The 15039-nt window shown below is 37.4% G+C and overlaps 1 protein-coding gene across 2 annotated transcripts in view; it reads left to right on the top strand.

The window, feature by feature from the left end:
* LOC123367113 (dynein axonemal heavy chain 12-like) overlaps positions 1 to 15039 on the top strand; it is a 61987-nt gene that overhangs the window by 34410 nt on the left and 12538 nt on the right. The window contains exons 4-7 of one of the 2 annotated variants that reach the window (XR_006578312.1): positions 250 to 451; positions 2670 to 2852; positions 5575 to 5769; positions 6537 to 6725. The gene's annotated coding sequence lies outside the window, so the exon portion shown is untranslated. Of the gene's footprint in view, positions 1 to 249; positions 452 to 2669; positions 2853 to 5574; positions 5770 to 6482; positions 6726 to 15039 lie in introns of those variants that run through there. The other variant, XM_045011151.1, reaches the window with a different exon arrangement.

The raw sequence follows: 15039 nt of genomic DNA on the forward strand, positions 1-15039 counted from the left end.
TAAGTACTATTCACCTGATTGCCTTCCTGCTCTGAGACAGCTGGTGACGCTTGTCTTCCTGATAACCAGGAGTTTCAGATCTAAGGCAGGGATAAAGAAAAGCTGGGAGCTTGCTGAATCTAAATTTGACAGTCGATGGCTGTGTAGAGGGTCAGGAGGGATAGAATCTGTGACACGTATAAGAAAGGAACAAAATTTATCTGCTCTGGTTGCAATGATTAGATGTCTCGTTGTCTGGCTTTCTTACAGTGGATGATTGATCATACCCGCCAGCTGGCTAATATCATAATTAACAAAGTTGCTACCACGTCTGAGAAGTATAATCGAAAAATTTACCAGCAGTGTGATGCCATTGTCACAAGATCATAAGCATTGCAGAGTCGACTTTTGCACTCGGGAGCTGCAGAACTATGTAGATGTGCTGAGAAGGGGTGCACTTGTACAGCTAAAGGTATGTTTGTTCTTTGCACATTAGCACTTGCTCTAATTGTCTCTCGTTAATTTAGGCAAATGTTCTTATGACTTTGAGGTGTCATTTCATGGTGCCACATGGAGAAATTTGGTTGTTTTATCACTGGATTTTTAAAGCAGTTATAATAGAAACCAAGAATAAATCTTACCCAAAAATAAAAAGATGAATAATCAAAAATATAGTCTGGCACTGTGCAACTTATTTTTATACTACTCATTATCTTATCAGACATGGTTTGTCAAAACCGTGAATGTGGTTGTTGTCATTGCTGATTTTCTCAGTTATAGGTATTACAAAAATGTTGGCAGCTTATCATTTAGAAACTAAAAATATTGTTCAATTTGTATTTTGTGATATTTCCTTAAGGTTTTTATTTTAGTTTGAATCTGATTAAAAGATGAAAGGAAACAGTTACAGCACAGGGCTCTTCCATTTGTAATTTAATGTTAAGGAATGTTGTTGCTAAATAGATGGTATTGCTAAAATATACCTTTGTATTTAAGTCTATATGTAAAAACTGAGAACAATGTCTGAGCTGCTATCTAGAGACCCAATTCACATTGCATTTATAAAACACTGTGTAAGCATTTCACTTATTCTTTTCTATATTTGCTTGATTCTCAGAGTTAAAAATTATTCCATTGAGCCTTTTCTTCTTTGCAACTGTATTTTTATTTATTTGTGTGCTCTACTTGGTTGTTCAGTTATGTGCCAGAGTATGTGTTGAAAATGCCAGCCTGACATATTGCTAATGAGTGTGAATATTGACAGTGACAGGAGCGTTTGTGTATGTGTGTCTGTGTGCCATATAAAAAAAACAAAAGAGGAAGAGAGAGAGACAGAAAAGGAAATACTGGGAGGTAAAAGAATATTATATTTATATTACAGTGTGTGACAATGCTATTGTTATAGTTAAACAATAAATATGAAATATAAATGGGGTAGTATACAAAGGTTCCTCCACTTCCTCTCAGGGATTAGTAAGGCCAGTGTAGGAGCCTTTTGCTTATTACTCTTTGTATGTACAAGTAATTGTAACTTTTCAACGTCAATTTCCGGAATTTTGGAAGTGAATTCCTTGTGATGCACTCTAGTTTTATATCAAGTCTTCATTAGGTGTTCTTTTGGACTTCTACATACTTAAGGTAAATTTTACCTTTACAGTTAGGAGCATTCAAATGATATTGTTTGACTAGAAACTGGAAGGATTGCATTACAAATTAGCTAATATGATTGACTTTTATTTTGGATAAAAAATGGAAATATCTATGCAGTCCCTTTCTGTTAGCAGCTAAGTCTTGTATGGTTTTCAAGATACGTTAAAATCATTAATAATGAAATATAATTCTAAAATGTAATTTTAGAGAGATATTTTGCAGTCCTCAGCCAAACTAAATGCAGTAAGATATTACTTTTAATTAATAGACAAAATAAGAAGTGGCAACTGAAACCCTCATTTTTAATGGACAATGCCTTCCTATCAAAATAGGACATTGATCTGGCTGGAAAATGTTATTCCTATCATCAATTTCCTATTGTCAGTGGTTTTAACGTAGCCTGGTATTTTTATTGCTTTTCAAGAGCAGTTTAAAAAAATTACAAATCAATATTTTGTTTCGAATAGGAAATGTAGTGAATAGCAGCAAAATAGATTAGTGATGTAATTGCAGACAATAGGCAAGATTAAGTTGCTAAAACAGTGTATTGTTGTTTTAACCTAAACCCCATAATATTTTATGTAATTGAGACTTTGTGCATTGTTAGAACTCAGTTGGAGTATCAAACCTCTATGAGGATTAGAGGGGTCCACTAAAGCAATGTCGCAGCAGATGTGCCTGGTTTTTAACAGGATTATCTCCTGAGATGTGAAGAAATGAACTCTTGTAATAGTTTTAGAGGAATTAATAATGTTAGTAAAATGTTAATGGTGAATGTGCTAATGTAAAGAGTTAGAAGATTAGTAATGCATTCTTTTGCATGGAAATAAGAATATAATAAATGTCCTGCAGGTGACTGGAGCTGCAGCAATTTTATTGTAGATTAAAGTTTTATTGACCTTTGCTAGGGTGATTAACCCTTCTTAAATTAAAAGCCAGGGCTAAATTATTCTGTCCAATTTAAATGCAAACACAGAAAAGAGTGGTATGTCATTCACGATTTTAAAAAAAATGTTTTAATTTTCATTTTTGCATGTCAGTGAGATGCGATTGCAGAAAGAGGAGGATTTAGTTCTCGCAAAACTAGTCCAGTGGCAAAGTGCAGAACTGATGTGGCTGTCATGGTAAAGGAATTCCTGAATAAAGAACCACTGTCTGAAGCTAATCTTTACATGCAGGAGCTAGATGGTATCAATGGAAAAAAATGGGAACTCATTAAAGAGGTATGATATATAAGTCATATTGATGTGTTTTGTCTCCCTTAGAACTTGATCCAACAAAGACTTTACACAAGTAAGCAACATTACTCTTGTGAGTAGTCCTATTGAAGTTAACAGGACTACTCTCATAAGTAATGTTGCTGACCTGCGCAACCCTTTGCAAGATTGATCTGTAAGTAATAAATTTACTTTTATCTAACACACAAGCATTTCGATCTTGATCCTGCAGGGGACTGAGAAATCTGGTTTTAGATCAATAAACACATGAGCGCCTGCTTAAATGTAAGCATATGAGTAGTCCCATTGAAGTTAAGATATACTCACATGCTTAGATGCTTTGACTTCAGTGGTATTACTCACATTGTTTAATATTAAGAATATGCTTAAGTTCCAAAGAGGCCAAAATCATATGGCAGGATTGATCTCAAAAGTACATTTGCACTTAACCACATGTGTTACTTGAGTAGTTCATTGAAACCAATGGGACTGGTCACATGCATAAAATTTTTTGTGTTTGCTTAACTGTTTGCAGGATTGTGGGTTGGGTTACAAGGACCACTGTACTGCCTTAGAAAATTTCAGCAGTCTCCAATGTAATTTCTGATAGATTTTGGTTTTGCATTGGGTTAGTTTTACATTAAAATTACGTGTTACAAAGAGTTTTAAACCCTATTACTTTATTTGTATAAAACGGTAATGTCTTGATTTTTACATACCTTCTTTGCATTCTTTGGCTCAGAAATGGCTTCAGAACTATCTGACTTGTTCTTCTTATTTAGTTTTTAAATAAACAGTAACTCCAAGTTAGTGAATAATTTTGTAGTCATTTATGGCTAAATTGTGTCTTAACAAATCACCCCCAGTAAGGATCTATGTATTGCTGGGCTGCCCCAAAGCAGTTCGGGAGGAAGATAGTGATTGTCTGAGGGCTTGCTGCCACAAAACTGGAACCAAAATAATTCAATCCATTTAAATTCATACCTTCCATTGTTTCGGTATAAATCTGCATGTGGGATGTTCACATGTTGGATAAGAGGCTTTCACCAAAATATCAGGATGTGTGAATTAAAACCAGTACAGTTATTTTGGATCCAGTTTGTGTGTAGACAAACCCTCAAAAGGTCACTGTTTCCCTCCCAGTTCCCCCCACTCATCTGGAGAAGGAGTAAACTGTACTAGGTTAACATCCAGTGCATTTTAGGTTCCCTGGTGTGCCAGTAGATTGCAGGGCTCAAGTCTTCCCCCATTCCCTTCCCTATTCTGTTCCCTCCAGGCCACCTGCTTCTCCCCCTGCATGGCTAGCCACAGTGCAGGTATCTGGATCAGCTGTGTAAGGGCCACTTCACTAACCCAGCCCTTAGTGACTCAGTGCATAGTAAAAAGTTCCTATCCTTGTCTATAGCTCTACACTATTAAAATTATAATAAATGTGCTATCTCCATTCCATATTCATTTTTTCCTCTCTTTCATCAAAGAAGAACTCATACTGAAACTGCCAAGGTACAGCAGTCCAAGGCATTGTAGTACAGAAATTAAAGAGCCTGAGGTAGCAGCTCACTGCTGTCTAGTCTTTTCATTTACACTTTAAACAACCTTCAGAAAGACAGGCTTCTGCTTGTGGGACCCCACGGAGAAAGTGAGGCAGAGATGAAAACTACACTGGTGGTGGAGTGACCTAGATGGAACAGCTGGCAAAAATATAGAGGGGATCCTCCAGAGTAATGAATTATACCTTGAGGCTTGGATTAGCAGCATGTTTAACTAAGAGATCCATTTGCTAAAAGGATCATTGCCTGATTCTTAATTATGGGACTTGCATTCCAATCCACATTTATAAACAACTCATTGTCTCTCTTTTGTGAGGGTGTAGGTTACTAATTGTTAGCTATCAGCTTTTGCCTCTGCCGTTCTCAAACTCACTGTATAAAAATAACGATCCCATGTTCGCAAAACTAATTTGTATTGAAATATCATGAATAATCAAATCCACACTAGGTATACCAAATAAATATTGAAATTATAATGTCCGAATTCATTTAAATACATAGAGTATGATATTTAGTACTACCTACTGTAAATTGAACAAGCTTGGTCTTCTCAGACCTGAGTTTCTTTAATAAGGTTTCTTTTAACACTAGGTATCCATCACATTTTGCTAATAAAAGGTACCTCTATAATCTCATGCATTTTTTCTTTTCATTACCATTAAATATGCCCATTCCCTCCCATATTGTAAAATTAAGTGATAAATGAGAGGGAGATGAATTAAGCGTGCATGTGTGAGAAATTCTTCATGTCCTAGTCAACGTCAATGTGAACCTCTTTTACTTATGCAAATAAGCAATAATTCTTTGATCAATATTAGTTAATACCAGCTTAAATTTCAGTAAATCTCAATACCTATTAATAAATGCAAAATGCAACAAATATTGGTATTCTAATAGAGTATTAACTTTTCCAATGAAAGGTGAATTGTGCCGTGATGGTGCTCAGTGAAGAGAAGCTCTGAACTGTATTTGTTTATATTTACTGATGTAGTCAGGGCATAACAGCCAAGCCAACTGTGTACAGTACTTGCATACATTCCATCAAAACCAGCTCTGTAATGACTTAGGGTGGGGGAAAACACCAGTTGGGTTTTATGTTGCTACTGTAGTGTTTTCGCTACAGTGTGTACTGTTTAAAGCAGCATTAGTGACTACAGCTTTTGTTTTGCTCTCTTAAGAAAACATTAATCAAGTAGAAGGAAGTTCTTTCAGAGACAGGTCAAATCAGCTGTTTTGATGAAATACACTGTATGTCAATGTAAAGGAACTATTTGAGAGACTATGGACGACAACTGCTGTTCAGTTTAACATTTGTATGTCAAGTGGGTGAATGTCCTTCTCTTACAAGTCAATGCAGAGGAAGTGGAAAAGAGGTGAGGTTATATCGTTGCTTCATACTGCCTTCAGACAGGATGGCAGGGGGAACTTTATATGCTTTTAGTTTCTTCTGGTAAAAGTTAGAAATTGCCTTATCCTAAATTCCAAGATTTGATCATAGTAACAGCAGTCAGTGTGGTTAATTGATATTTTAACAGCCAAATACTTCAAAATCCTATTTTCTACCATACACTTTAATTTGTTTTCTTTTGAATTCTTTGTGAGGTGGATGAGGTGCACTCGATAATGTATTAATACATTTTAGTGGTATTCAACTCAGACAGCTAAATTAAAACTGGAGGTTTGTTAACCCATTTAACTATGGTACTTGAAAATTTATCATTTTCATAAGTTCTACACAACAACAAATTATGCAGTACAGTGTATGTGTGTGTGTGTTCTGATTCAAATAAATGCTGTGCATTTTCAAAGCCTTTATTGGGTTAGTCTTTACACTGATAATTACAAAGAGTTAATATAGTAACATAAATATTTTAGTAGAAATGAATAATTTTATAATATTCATAGTATACATTGTGGATGTTAAAAAGTTTATTTGAAAGTGAGTATTTCTGAGCTACAGGATAGGAGAGATCTGCTGTAGTCTAAGAAAAGATAACATGCTATTTTGAAGAGAAATCAATTTTGCTTTATATTGGTCTCTTATGAGAACAAGAATTAGCCTGAGGTAGGCAAAATGGTAGATTAATTTTAGACATCTGTTAAAAATCAATAATTCCCTTTGTCAATTTTTTTTCATCAGGTTCAGAATTTATGGAAGACTAGCTACAAACTGACAAAGCTATTTTGTCAACTAGACTTGCATAGCCTTTTGAAAGTGCCCACAACTATGAAAACAAAAGCTGAAAAATTTAAAATCAACATGTCACTTATAAAAGCTCTGTGTACACCTGGGATTTAGCCACGACTCTGGAATATGATGAGTCAAAAGGTAAAAGACTATGTGTTTATTGTCATAATGTGTGTTCCTATTTTGAATGTATTGTCTAGTACAAATTAAATATTGCCTTTGACATTAATATACAGTTGTCCCTGTGTTTTACTAAATGTTGTTTGGTGAAAATGTAGAAAAAAACCCAGGGGAACTGGTATTTAGTAAGTGGCTTTGAAAACAGAGCTGTAGAAATTTAAAAGTTAAGTAATTTGTGCCAGGGAGTATTTTGATGTAATTTGGTATTTACTATTTTACACTGTTAAGATGAGATGAACATGGGAAGAGAGCTCTTCCATGAATGGGAGTAAAGAGAGTGGTGTTTTCTTTCAGATAACTAACATATACCTTCTCTGAAGAAAATAAAATGAAAGTGCGCTGAGGGCATTTTCATTAAGAAATTGCTAGACAGGATATGAGAGCATGTTTGACCAGCATAGCCCATAAATACACAAATATTTGAAGAAACATTAACCTTGCAAGTCCTGTCTGATGATCATTAAACCTCTACTCAGACATGAAACAACTGTTCTATATGGAAACATTGAGAAATACATTTATACAAAAAATACAGTCCTATTTCTGAAAATACAGGCCAATTAAACAGAGAGATTTAATTTAGATACTTTTCACTGAGGCTGCATCAGGTATGTATTAGTGCTGATTTACCTTTTATTTCCTCATCTTATCTGCAAAAAGAGACTCATGCTTATTGGAATATTACTGAAGAATCTAGCTTTCCCCCCAAATTACACACTTTTTGCATAAATGTGCCTAATTACCTGAATTCAGTTTTGATTAGCAGTGTTAATTGATGCAGCTGTGGATGGGATCTGTTTACCTAAATTACCATGTGCAAACAGCAATACGTCTGAAAGTGAATATGCTAAACTGAAAATACTAATTAACTAAGACAAATTGTTATTCATGTCACATCTCAGAGCTTTTTAATGAAAGCCTGGATGTGTCAGAGCTTTATAATATTCAGACAGAAATGTCTATATTACATATGATTTCTAAATTTAATTCCTGGGAACAGATGGGATGTCGGCCGGGGTTCTTTTGAGTTGCTTCCAGTATTAATGTGAAAATTTTACTCTATTGGCAACATTCATGGTGTGTGTTTGTGTGTGTGTGTGTGAGGGGGAGAGAGAGAGAGAGAGAAACTCACTCTGTGCTTTGACCATATGCCAACCCAGTGCATTGAGACTGGTCTATTTTTTGACCAATGTAGTTGCAAATTTTATCCACCCACTGTCCCCAAAATGAAGATAAATATACTATCTTGCAAATTTAATAAAACCAGTTAGTAAATTTAATCACACCATGTAACAGAAAGTTTAAACAGGCTGCTCTCAATGAATTTTTTTTTTCATTTTTTGCAACAACAACCTGTCAGCTTTCAGTCTAAGAGTTCTGTGTGCTAGCAAATACACATTCTTTGTCTTTTAAATTGTTGTCATGGGACAGAGTATTGAAGAATTAATATCACAAACAAGTGAAAATTCATTATTTCTTTGCTTACCTTTTGTCTGAGGTTCTCTTCCATTGATCATGAGAATAACTACCATTACTGTTAGTAGGAGTTACATATATACATTGGAGCAGAAACCCCTAATATTATAAATATGAGCCCCTTTCTCATACCACAGTTTGTGTTCCTGAGAAACAAAATGGTAGAATACCAGTAATGACAACATGGGTGACTGATTTCAGTTGTAGACCCTGAAATGGGATTACATTAAACTATATTACAAAAGTCACACACAAGAGTATTTTATGTTATTTTATTTTAATTTCAACAATGCAAAATCTGGTATTCAGACAATGTATTGTCCACTAGTTATAGTGGATACTACAATGTAACTATGCTGCAGTCTAGTACCAAAGAGCATTAAGCACATATGGAATGACTTAAACCAAAGTGAAGAATGAATCTTAGAATAATGTGTGTACTCTATAGGCGCATTCTCCAGCCTATTTATTATTATGTTTGCGCGAGAGCTAAAATGTCAGCAAGTCTGTAATGGGGCCCCATCAGCTTCAATACAAAGCCCAAAAATTTCTTCATAAGCTTTCTCAAAGCACAGATTACAAATATTGTGCCATATTATTAATATGAAAAGAAGTATTACAGTTGTAATGGCCTGACAGATTTAGACATCTCTGCCATAATTTCTCAACCTTGATAATAGGACTAGTATATTTACACATGTAGGGTTGTATTTTTAAAAATTGTTGCCAAATTATTATTCCTGGCGAGTGAGCCAGATTTTGTTCTCTGTTACACCAGGGTAAATATAGAGTACCTCCATTCATTTCAATGAAGTTACTCCAGATTTACAACAGTGTAATGGAGAGCAAAATTTGTCTCTAGTATTGTATGTGTATTGGATGCACAATATTATTTTCAAAGGTACAACAGTCTTGCTTTTGCACAAGTAAACGTGTGCTACTAATTATGTTGTCAACCAGGCAGGCATTATCTACGTCACTATATGTTCTAATAATTTACTAGATGTTGTACCAGGAAACTTCAGTCAAGCCTTCTTTTACTTAGGTAGGCTCTCCTCACATAAAACCAGCATATCTAATTATTACTTCCTATACTTTTCCTCAGCGTGTGCTTAATATACTGAGTATTTTACAAGCAACTTAACAATAAATCAGAGAGGTAGCCGTGTTAGTCTGGTTCTGTAAAAGCAGCAAAGAATCCTGTGGTGCCTTATAGACTAACAGACGTTTTGCAGCATGAGCTTTCGTGGGTGAATGCCCACTTCGTTGGATGCAAGAGATGTCTTGCATCCGACGAAGTGGGCATTCACCCACGAAAGCTCATGCTGCAAAACGTCTGTTAGTCTATAAGGTGCCACAGGATTCTTTGCTGCTTTAACAATAAATGTGTATGTATGAAAAATTAAGAGACTGAGTTGAAAGATAATACTCTAAACTTGTCTGGCAAGTTTAAATATGTACTTTCACTTTGTCTTAAAATGCATACAAAACCCAAAACCTGTAAACCCCCAGTACATTGTTCTTGGTGATTGCCACCATGTAGACTCTAGCATCTGGACTCCACTCCTGCAAGGAGCCAATAGGTTTCACACAAAATATATCTGGTCGTATATGTTTAAGATGCTGGACTGATCTTTTAGCCTAGAATCACTACCTCATCTAGATGGAGATCATTACTTTCCCCCTTCCATTAGCAGAGAAGATCAACAAAGCTGGTTCACCCTGAAGGTTCTTGAATCTATCTATCTTGTAATATTTTCTAGAAATGCAAATTATCCAGCTGCAAGGCCCTCCTTTCTCACCAACCATGAAGATTTCCACTGACAAATTACTGAGGCAAAAGAGTAGAACGCTAATGATGCAAGCCAAGTCTGTGCCACTGCAGTAATAGAAGTGAAGCAAAAATTCTACTCCACCACCATCACTCCAAAATCATGACTAGCTAACCTATTCTGTATAGTGAAGTGGCTCTTCAGTCCAGACTCTATAATATAGATACTTGACCCAAGCACTAACTACTGCAAATTCAGATATTTCTTGGGGAGGGGGGAAAATTCCAGCCCTCCCCGCACCAGGGACCCCATTCTGGTTTTTTTCTTCTGCCCCCCCCCCCCCGCACCTCCCACAAGGACTCTCTTATCCACACAGTGTGTGAGTCTGTGCCCCCTGGAGTCGAGTTCTCAAAGGCTTCCCTGTGCTCTGCTGTATTGGAAAAGACTCCCCGTGTGCCAAGTTGCAACACCAGTTGGCCTAGCTGCCCCTCTGTCATCTGGCCAAACTGGCAGCCAGACCAAATTTAAGAGGTGTTGAGATCCTGTGCATCAGGCTGCAGTGCAATTTAGCTTGGCATCTCCTCCATCTGTATGGAGGGGCAGCTGAGTCAAATTTCAGTGGTGTTGTGACCATGCAAGATGGAGTGATGCTCCGACCATTCCAGCAGCAGCTGTACTGATTTAGCATGGGAACGCTGCTTTAAAGCGGTGGACCTTGGCCCCCCAGCTCTGCAGCCTGTGGAACTTTGAGCAAGTGCAAAAACTTGGAGGAAGTTGAGATGTTTTTCCCCCTCCCGCAGCCTCTCCTAACTGGTGCCACTGCTGTGAAGAGCTCTTATGTTACTTTGCAGGGGAGATAAATCAAATATGACAGGAATTTACAGAGCCATAACAGACCCTTTGGCAATAACCAGCCACCATCCCCAGTGCAGTTTGCTCCCATCATGTGAGGTGAAGCTCAAGAAGATTTAGGAATATTTGACCCACCACCTTTAAAACACATCAGTGCTCGTCCAGGCTGGTGAATGCCAGGAAAGAACAAGTATGTACATTGCTAATGGAAATTATCAATGGCTCCTTCAGAGAATTGAACCTGGCAATTTTCCTGCAAAATGCAATCCGTTCACTGAGCAATGTGCATTCTCAGAGCCCTGCTTGACTCCTTATATAGTACAGGAGACCAGCCTGCATCAGTTGCAGAAAACAGCCTTCTTCATCCCTTCTGTGCACAGGAGGATCTGACCATAATGATCTGTATTTGTTATCTAGCAGCTGCATTACTGTAACTGTGTTCTGATCTCCCGCTCTGGGTCTCAGGCCTCTTCTGTGCCAATACACTGCCTTGGTTGTGATCTTCAGAACTAGAAATAGGCCAGTACTCTGCTATATCAGTGACTACTTTTCATCCATGGCTCACCAAGACAAATGCATCTCAGAAAGCTTAGGATGAAATGTCTGAGTATTGTATATGGCAATCAGATAGAAGTACCTTTTTAGACAGATGTTGGGGGATATTTCCAAATGGTGAGGTTAGTTAACCTGTGAAGAAGTCTTTTGAGGGAAGTGTTGAAAGCATTATTACAAGAGTAATTTCAAATTAGATTGAACCATAGCACTCAAAAATATACTGTTGGAAATAATTATTCATTAGCAGCAGGATAGACAAAAGTGATAAAGGCTTTTCTGTATTTAATTTTTAATTCATTAATGGCCCAAACCTTCAAGGTGCTGAGCACTTCCTGAGAACAATTAGAGTTGAGGGCACTCAACACCATGGAAAGCTGGGCCCTACAGCTGTTCATGCAAAGGCTATAGGTATTGAGCTTTTGCTTTCATTGGTAACATACAACATAGAACAACTCCTCTGTTTTTAACCTTTCAGATCTTCAACACACAGGTTAATCCATCATCATCTATTTGTTGTAGATTTATTAATAACTTGTTCCACAGTGAAGTATCAAAAAGAATAACAGCTGTGTCCCTGTGGATTAATTTTTCCATGGGATTGTCTCCTAAATTTATAAGGGTCTTTTTATAAGGGTCTAAATTTGTCTTTTTCCAAAGCAAACACATAGGTTCTTCTTGCTAATGTGAGGGAATAGAGATAGTCCTCCTGCAATTTATATAATTTTAGGCACTTCCATGTTTCTTACTCTTGGGTTTAATATATAAAATTACATAATTAAAAATAAGGACTTTTAAAATTTTATTTCCTGTCTTTGTTTTTATCACCATCCTTTCTCCAGGTATGTTTGAGAGGTGCATAATACTGAGTATTGCATAATACTGAGTATGTCTGTTTAACAACACTTCTCCTTTTCCCTATATGGAGTTCTATGCCTTCGAGTCCATCCTCAGACCTGTGCCCCTCCTTTCCCAGGATCTCACCAACTTCATTAAGAAGATTGGAAACATCGTTCAATACTGTGTTTCTCCTTTCACTCCAGTTGCTAACCTTGCGCTATCTCACAATTACTTTCACCCCATTTCCTTTACATGCCCCTGACCTTATCTCCTCACTAACTAACCACATCCCTCTCCTTCATCCTAATCCTCTCAGCATCTTCTCTCCATTCTCCTTACCCTCAGAGTAGTATCCCTCCTCCAAATGCTGAGCTTTGAACCCACCTGTCTGTTAAACTGCTGCTGCTCCTCCCTTCATCTTTAAACTCCTTGTCAGGCAATGCATAATCTCTGTCTTGATTTACCAGTATTATTGCTGTTTGTTTCTGCTAGCTAGCACCTTAATAGTTTTAAAAGAAGGTACTGACCTTGTCACAAAGCATTTCCTTTTCTCCTGATTCCCTCCTGGCATTCCTTATGTTCTACTGAAATGTCTGTCAGTGAAATATTTGGTTACCTCTTCCTGGACAAGTCTGAGGGCCTCTACTCTGTACTCATTCTCCTTAATCTTTCTGCAGAGTGATCTGAGAGATTGGAGAGTAAGGGGCCAGGAAAGCCAAGGGAGATCAGAATATCAAAGAGGAAAAAGTGGCCTCTGTTCTGGGTACCCTCCTTTACTCCCAAATCCTCCTTTCTGCCTGTTTTATATAGGTTCTTATGCTTGCCCCACCACCATAGTCTCTGGGTGCCTTCCACTAGTGAATTCAATGGCATGACTAACATCATTCTTTCACTCATCCTCTTCCCAGGAGAGTTGTTGACCATGGTCCTCATCCTGGAGCTTAAAAATGCAGGGCCCAGACCATTGAGCACCCTGAAGTTAAGGACCAAGACCTTGAACTTGACTCGATATTCAGTGTAGGGAATGGAGGATGGGTGCCTACGATACCCTGTATTGCTGAAGTTACTCACTGCAATATTCTGGACTAGTTGGAGTTTCCTGTGGGCTGATGGCTTTATGCCCAGGTGTATTGCATCTTTGTGGTTCAGATGGGAGGTGATGAAGGCATGTGTAACTGAGGCCAAGGATCAGACAATCTCCTGGCCAGATGCAGATGATAGAAAGTGTTGTTTTGGGATGCTGCCATGTGAGTGCTTAGCATCAATGCTGAATCCAGGAATTCTCTTAAACTATGGAGTGATTTGACCAACTAGGAGCATGTGCACTCAAAGAGAAGAGACTGCACCATGACTGCACACTATTCCAAATGCTTTTCTCTGTCCACTGGTGTAACCTGCTTCAGCCACCTGTTCTTCATCCAGGAGCTAATCTTGTCCAAGCTTTGGGCCATCTTGATGGTATGGTCATATAGAGTGAAGGATAAGTAGAGCTGTGTATCATCTGCATAATGTTGGTCCAACTCTGTGCAAATGAAACATTTGTCCATGTCTTGGTTATCTCACATCTTGATTGCTGCAACTTCTTCATCTCTGTCCTCTTTGACCTCACAACCAGCTCAAAAGATAGTTTCTAAAATTATCTTCTTCAGCCCTTGATCGAACCACACCATTCATGTTGCATTTCTGTACACAGAGGGAAACATATGCTTTCAATCTAAACATACTTTTGTTTTAGATTATGGAAAACAGGAAGAAAGAACAAAAATAGTCTCCATGAGAGAATGTGTCTCCTAAGACTCTGCATCAACTCTGCCTTTCACAGTGGCTCCCTGTGTCTGTAGGCAGCAGTGTTCATATGTATTTAAAGGTCTAATACAAAGTAAACTAGTTATGTAACTAAATGTGCCACAATTGCCCTCTTTAATCAGTCTATTTGGCTCTCCTTTGCATACCATATTAAGTTCAAATTTTGCATCCTCATCTTCAAGACTTCACGTAAAACCACTCCAGTCTTTATCTTGGGTCTTGTTTCCTATTGTTCCCTTCACTACCCCAACTTCTTTCTTTCTTTCTTTCTTTCTTTCTTTCTTTCTTTCTTTCTTTCAGAAATCCATAGACTGAAATGTCTAATAATGAAACACTTGAAATGTTTCCTCTGTCAGCTCAGTGAATTGAGATTAGAGCTGGCTGTGTTTGTTAGCATATGCTTTGAATTTTCATTTTAGTAGCTGATCAGACTATAGAGATTTACATACCATATCTCTGTAAAGAACTTCTTTTCAGTTGTGAGCAAGTTCTGATGTAGCATTTTTATACCGTGATAGGCTCAAACTTTTCCATTTTAGTATAATTGTAATTTTCTGAAATGACAGAATTTCAAAAACAATATTGCAAGCATAGATTCAATTATGCTATGGTGTGTTTAGAATGATGAAAGAACTGTCTACATAGTTTTGCTATTTTACACTAGTGTACTGTGTGTGTGTGTACGTGCTCACAAACATGTGCTTGCAAATGTTCTCCTCTCTCTCTGTGATATACCTATGTTCACCCCCACCCACCCTCAACATATATGTGATGGTAGCAACCATGTGAAAAATTGTGTTTATGCTGTCCCTTTAAGCACCTCACCTGCCCTTTTTCCTCTAGTTCATCTAATTAGGACTACTAACATTCCAATGCTCCAGAGCAACCATTTTCTTTTCACAAAATAACCTGCCAGAGAAGTGTTTTTCCTTCCCCCTTACATGGGGATCTCCCCCTCCTTAGTTATATTGGGCTCG

The sequence above is a fragment of the Mauremys mutica genome, chromosome 1 (assembly GCF_020497125.1).
Source record: "Mauremys mutica isolate MM-2020 ecotype Southern chromosome 1, ASM2049712v1, whole genome shotgun sequence".
Lineage (NCBI taxonomy): Eukaryota > Metazoa > Chordata > Testudines > Geoemydidae > Mauremys > Mauremys mutica.